Source organism: Tachypleus tridentatus, chromosome 4 (assembly GCF_004210375.1).
Source record: "Tachypleus tridentatus isolate NWPU-2018 chromosome 4, ASM421037v1, whole genome shotgun sequence".
NCBI lineage: Eukaryota > Metazoa > Arthropoda > Merostomata > Xiphosura > Limulidae > Tachypleus > Tachypleus tridentatus.
Window position 1 is genome coordinate 87,677,683 of NC_134828.1, and position 7,672 is coordinate 87,685,354.

The following is a 7,672-nucleotide window of genomic DNA, read 5'->3' on the forward strand; positions in this document are numbered from 1 at the left end:
ATTAAAGCTTTAATAAATCAGTTAACTAAAAGGTGGAACGAAATCGCTTTTCAGCATCATTTGAGTATTTCAAAATTATTTTACATGATTTTGGACTAAAAAGTTATACTTTTATTTCGATAATTATATTAAAGAAAGAATAGATTTATTTATATTTAACTGTATTTCTTTTGTTATTGTTTCTGAACAGGAAGTTTACCATATCTCTAGAACTAAAAGTTACACTAACATATGCAAAACAAGTAATGGGTTTTCTTGGAATTAAACTGTTTGGCTTCCTTCCAGACTAGTTTGAGATTATCAATATAAAGTACTTAAAGGTAAGTAACATGATGGAGAACTTTGGATGATTGGTTTATTATTAAAGTTACGATACCTAACTTTTCTTCCAGTTTTTCAACTAGCGAAATGAAACAAGGTTACGTTTTTGTATTTGAAGTGAGAACATTGCAAGTTGTAACATTAAGATATTATTTTATTGCAAGTTACAGCTTTAACAGAAATATAAAGCTTATGTACGTGAAAATGATCGCACCATGATTACAACGTTGTACTTGTTCTAAAAACAAAGATTTCTTACTATAAAGGATGTAACTTCTGATAAAATAATACTTAATCAGTAAGTGAATTTCAAACAAAACTATTAATTCTTAGATATTGTTATAGTAATTAGAAGAGGATTATGAAGTTACGACTGTTGTATTATTAAACAACCAGTTCATACATTTATTATTTTAGCATTCATCCCAAATAATTTATACTGAATATCATTGTTACTCTAGTAGAAAGGGTACGTTAATACCTAACCCGTAAGTAAAAAGTCTTAGATTACATGAACTGGAAGAATATTTGATAAAATGACATTACCCAGAGAAGGATATCGATATATTTTAATTTGGTGAATGTCAGAAGGAAAAGAATTATAACGAAAATGTTATCACACTAACCACAACTCACTGTCCATAGATATCTATTAAATATCAGCTTTATTCAGAACAGTAAGAGAGAGAAAGAAAAAAAAAGGCTTTAAACATAACAGTTTCCTCTGATTTATAACAATATTACTATTAGCATTGCAACAGGAGTATAACCCAGAACACACAATTGGCATTTTAAGCTGTTACACTGAATAATACCTTTTTGTCTATTTTCAGTATTCTGTTTATGACAAAAAAAATACTTCAGTTTCTAGGTTGTCTATAAGCTACAGTAACACAAACATTACTTACAGCTTCTTATTAGTGCTTAGATGTGTACTACAGGAGGCAAAGTCTTTAATACTAACAAGTCATCACCCCAAATTAAATTATATGTGGTAACGATTGGTAACATTGCTGACTAGCCGTCGTTAACTTTTGGATCACAAAATTTGGCGCGAAAGATACAATTGTCAATTAGGCCCCTTGGAGGATTTTTATTTCATTTTTCATTTATTTAATGTAATACTTTTTATCTTTATTATTTACAATCTGTACATTTGCTTTACTAAAACGAGAAATTTTTGCGTGTTCAGGATTGGTAGTTCTAAAAATCTAAATAAACATAACATGACGATTAAAATGTCAGTTTTATTTAAAAAAATAACTTAAGTTGTACATAAAACTTAAAGAATCTTTTCGAAAACTGCAAAATGATTTCGGTTAAGCGGCAACCTCCTAATATATATGGATTGTTAACCTCAAAGATATTTATGTAAAAACTTAAGCATTTGTATTATGTAATAGAAAAAAAGTGTTCAGATGCGAAATTATAGTTACCTAAATCACAGCAAGCGCATTATTAAAAAAAACAACAATATAATTAATGATTATATATTACACAAAACCTATAAACAATTAAAACTTGTAAATAACAAAACATGAAATACACAAATTATTTAAATCAGATTCAAAGTACAGGGTGAGCCAAAGTCTTGGCATGTACACACACACACAAACCTCTTATTTAAACCTCATGTTAACAATTTATTTTTCTTTGTATTTTAGTGGGGCTTTCTCAAACAGATTGTAGCAAAGAAACGGTATGAAACAATTAGCACTGTAAAACCAAAAGGTTGTAAAAGGTTCGCCAAATTAGAGCCATTCATAAAAAGAACAGTATAATATTCGAAGGTAGATGTCGCATTCAAACGTACGTGTTATCCATGTCATGAAACTGAAAGCCTACAGACATTTTGGACTATTAATCGAACCTATTGTTAGTGTGCCAGTATAAGATATGTAAATATGCAACAAATTCTTTCTTTCATGCACACTATGTTTATTTTAGGGTGGTGTTCAGACTTTTCGCCCATTTTGTACTTTAATTTGTTTAATGAAATAACTTTCCTGAAATACTTTTGTTGATTATAATAATACCAAATTAATAACACGAAAAGAAAGGTTCTTGTAACAGACTACGTGTTCAAATGTAAAAATGTCCGAATGTCTTAAAATTAATCGGTTTTGATTTGTGTTTCTGACACGAAACTTACGTTAATTCATTCTAAAGGCAATAAAGCTGAAAATTTCGTTTTGCACATTTTGACACAGAAATAGCTTTCACAGCACCAAGAAAAAAATTTAGTTTTAAACATAGCAGTTCCCTCTGTATATGCAATGATATTACTATTATTAGTATTAGAATGGAAGTATAACCTAGATTACACAGTTAGCATTTTAAGTTTATACACTGAGTTATGCCCTCTTGTCTATTTTCAGTATTTTGTTTATAACAAAGATTGTCTATAAGCTACAATAATACTAGCATTACTTACAGTGCTTAGACTGTACAGGAGACAAACAAAGTTAATACTAACATATCAACTCGACGTATTGTATTAACGACTAGTAAGCATCGCTGACTAATCATTAGTATTTGGACCATGTAATTTGGCGCGAAATATACAATTGTCAATTAAGCCCTCTGGATAATTTCTATCTAATAAAACATTTTAAATTTATTTAATGTAATACCTTTTTCCTTGTTATTTACAATAAGTGCATTCTCTTTGCTAACATATCTGATATATTTTGTTTGACGTATCCAAGATGGGTAATTTTAAAACATAAATAAACTTAAGAATTAGACACTTTATAAAAAAAAAAAGTATTAGTTTCGAAAAAGTCAATAAATATCATATCCTTCAATCAGTTTCTCCAAGAAGTTTGTTGTTTTATAAACCTCTTTAACAGTAAGCTGATTTCTGAAAATACAGGGTGCCACAGAAGTATGGTTTGGTTTGTTTTGTTTTGAATTTCGCGCAAAACTACACGAAAGCTATCTAAAGTCACACGATTTTATTTGAGAATCAAAAACAAGGGAAAAGAAATAATCAATTCGTGTGTGTGACAATTATTAGTAAGATGGTGCAGCAGTTCAGAAACCCGATATCTCTTTGGTTACTCACACTTCTGATTAAAATAGGTTATGAATTACCATCATATGGATTGCGTAATTGAATACCGCAGGTTCCGGACCTTCAATGACATATGCATCACCTAAAATAAATAATTAACAGAATTTCTTGTCCTGCTATCCCTAAACACTACTTCGCCTCTGGTTGAGGGAGAGTTTGATTGTTTGTTTGTTTTGGAATTTCGCACAAAGCTACTCGAGGGCTATCTGTGCTAGCCGTCCCTAATTTAGCAGTGTAAGACTAGAGGGAAGGCAGCTAGTCATCACCACCCACCGCCAACTCTTGGGCTACTCTTTTACCAACGAATAGTGGGATTGACCGTCACATTATAACGCCCCCACGGCTGGGAGGGCGAGCATGTTTAGCGCGACTCGGGCGCGAACCCGCAACCCTCAGATTACGAAGCGCACGCCTTAACGCGCTAGGCCATGCCAGGCCCTTGAGAGAGAAATCTTATGTTAACTAAAGTGCTTTGTTTTTTGTTTGTTTTTTGAATTTTGCGCAAAGCTACAGGAGGACTATCTGCGCTAGGGACAATTAGGGACAGCTAGCGCAGATAGTCCTCCTGTAGCTTTGCGCGAAATTCAAAAAACAAACAAAAAACAAAGCACTTTAGTTAATATAAGATCTCTCCCTCAACCAGAGGCGAAGTAGTGTTTAGGGATAGCAGAACAAGAAATTTTGTTAATTATTTATTTTAGGTGATGCATATGTCATTGAAAGGTCCGGAACCTGTGGTATTCAATTACGCAATCCATATGATGGTAATGCATAACGTATTTCAGTCAGAAGTGTGAGTAACCAAAGAGATATCGGGTTTCTGAACGGCTGCACCATCTTACTAATAATTGTCACACACACGAATTGATTATTTCTTCTCCCTTGTTTTTTGATTCTCAAATAAAATCGTGTGACTTTTCTTCTTTGTCTATTTGGGGTTGGGAATTGCCTTGATTTTCTGAACTGGCAGAAGGCTACTACAACTATCAGTACTGTTCTTATCAGTATCAAACATATTTTTGGGCTTGATAAATGAACTTCCTTTAACAAAAAAAGAGGTTCATCTAAGTTACACAAAAAGTGGCTGCATAGTTTTTAAGTCAAACATTTCTGAACCTTGCGTATTCAGGAAATCGATTAAATAACGGTAATTGATGACGATATTTCAAAGATTATCATCATTTCAGCCACTGTCAGAGGGACTCGGAGTTATTTCTTGAAGATTTTGTTTGTCTTGAATTTTGCTCGTTAAGCTACCCGAGGGTTATTTGCGCTAGCTATCCCTAATTTAGTAGTGTAAGACTAGAGGGAAGACAGCTGGTTATCACTACTTACCGCACACTTTTGGGCTTCTTTTTTTACCAATGAATAGTGGCATTGACGGTAACATTATGACCCTCCCACGACTAAAAAGGCGAGCATGTTTGACGTGACGGGGATTCGAACCTACGACAATCAGATTACTAGTCGATCGCCCTAATCAACTGGCCAAGATTTTTTTATGTCCAGTTCCTTCTATCGGGTCGTCTCTGGTTGAGGGAGAAATCCTATGTCACAAAGCCTTTAGTAATTCTGGCGTTCACAAATCTAATTTACAGTTTTTACACTAAGTTCATATTTAACACCCCCTATATGGAAATATTACAGCTACTATTATTAAACTGGTCATATGATTAATTTTACCAGATAATTTACATATAAAGTTTAAATCATCTCTCACATATGCCTTAATTTTAACAATAAATGTTTTCAACAGTTCATACGCAAATAACTGATACGACGAATAGAATATTGACGTCCTGCAACAACAGGGATGTTAGAGGAACAAGAAGCAATGTGACCAACTGGGGCTAGGGATTGCAGTCGCCTTATCCAGTCTTCTTTTTTTTTTTAAGAAATGGAAAACTTGTAGTTAATGGGCTATGTTTATGGCTTGTTTGTTTGTTTTTTGGAATTTTGCACAAAGCTACTCGAGGGCTATCTGTGCTAGCCGTCCCTAATTTAGTAGTGTAAGACTAGAGGGAAAACAGTTAGTCATCACCACCCACCGCCAACTCTTGGGCTACTCTTTTACCCACGAATAGTGGGATTGACCGTAACATTATAACGCCCTCACGGCTGAAATGGCGAGCATGTTTGGCGCGACGGGGATGCAAACTCGCAATCCTCAATTTACGAGTCGCACTCCTTAACACGCTTGGCCACACCGGGCCCCAATGTTTATGGAAAATCATTAGTATTAATACATATGTATTTAATTTTATACAAACTACAAATTGAATTTTATTTTTTTATTCTTCATAGCCTTCTAGTTCTCCTGTACTTAGTACAGCTGATATATGAACTCTTAAACATGCAATGTCATCAACATTTCATTATTTTGCAGAAATTATAATTCAACTTTGCCACCCACCCCTGGATGTTACTGAAATGATGCCATTAACCAGAAGGTTAAAAATGTTGTATGTAATTTCTTACTTAAATTAAAAGAAGTGTTTGTAATATCTTGGTATTTAGGTATTTATGATAAAATAGAAAATATAATTTTAATCACAGTAAAATTAATTAAAATACTATATTTCCAATTCATTAAGTTGTTCCTTGTATTTCTTAATAACATATTTAACTTTTGTTATACATCTTTATCATAATCACTGAGCTCAAGTTTCATCTAAGTTGTATGGTCTCTTAATTGTTCTATATCCAGTGAAGTTTAACTCACATTACAACTAGACACAGCCTTCCTTCTCGGTATCGAAATTCGAATTTTAACGATATTGGTCCAATCGTTCCTTTAATGGTACCACACGTTGTTGTTTTTAAATTAATAGGGTTTACCCAGTCCTTTTGCATTCAATTTTCGGACACATTACTCTAAGATTAAATGGTAGTGAGGGTTGTTATAATGTTGTTATTGCTCCTAATAATCCCAGCATGGCCAATGGGTTAAGGCGTTCGACTCATAATCTGAGAGTTGCGGGTACGAATCCCGGTCGTTCCAAACATACTCGCCCTTTCAGCCGTGGAGGCGTTATAATGTGAAGGTCAATCCCACTATTAGTTGGTAAAAAGTAGTCCAAGAGTTGGCGGTAGATGATGAAGACTAGCTGCCTTCCCTCTAGTTTTACACTACTAAATTAGGGACGGCTAGCGCAGGTTGCCCTCGTGTAGCTTTGCGCAAAATTCAAAAAACAACCAAACAAGGTACTAACAACAATTTAACAATAATAATGATTCACAAGAATAAGTGGCATAGTGATATGTCGGCAGACGTAAAAGACTAAAGATCGGGTTTCGATATCCGCGGCAAGCAGAGCATAGATAGCTTTGTGCTTAATTTCAAACTAACAAATCTAATATACTTCTTATGAACTGTTCTCTATAATATTCTCTATTATTATCAAAATGATAGTGAAGGCTTTATTATATACTTTTATCTAATACAAGTTTTTCAAATGTTCCGTATGAATTTTTCAAAAGTATATGTCTGCTTTTTGTCTTTTCCACGTGATAACATCTGGTTGTTTCTCTTCTATATTATTTAAGAGGGCGGGGAGAAGAAGTGTATTCTTTGGGATAATTTCCAAATGTATTTTTTTAAAAGAAACTAATGTTTGTTATTATAAATTGTTTTACCTTTTTCTTCTTATTTTTTAAAATTTTAAATTCATTTTCTCGTGAAATATCTAGCTGTTCTTCGGCTAAGAGTTCTGTCATTTTGACCGACTTTGCTACTATGATATAAGTGCATATGTTGATATAGGTTTATGTATAAATACTCATGTACGTGTCTTATGCGCTTCCCCCTCTAAAAGCGATTAAGTTTAAATTTCTGCACACACAACCTTAGTTTATATATATATATTACCAGATGCCTTTTGAAACAGATCAATGTTAATTTTGCTATATATAATGCGGAATAAAAAGAAAAAGTGTTATCAATCAGCCGTGGGGGCGTTATAATGTAACGGTCAATCCCACTATTCGTTGGTAAAAGAGTAACCCAAGAGTTAGCGGTGGGTGGTCTTACACTGCTAAATTAGGGATGGCTAGCACAGATAGCCCTCGAGTAGCTTTGTGCGAAATTCCAAAACAAACAAACAAAAATAAAAACTTTCAAATGTGTATTTCTTATATAACTTTGAAGAATGGTGAATAATAAAAGATCAAATTTTAGTAGTTAAAATTTATTTTAGCATTAATTATTTCACAAAAACAATTTTTAATCTATGAAAAAACTGTCAAAATAATTTCAAATAAAAAATAATAATATTT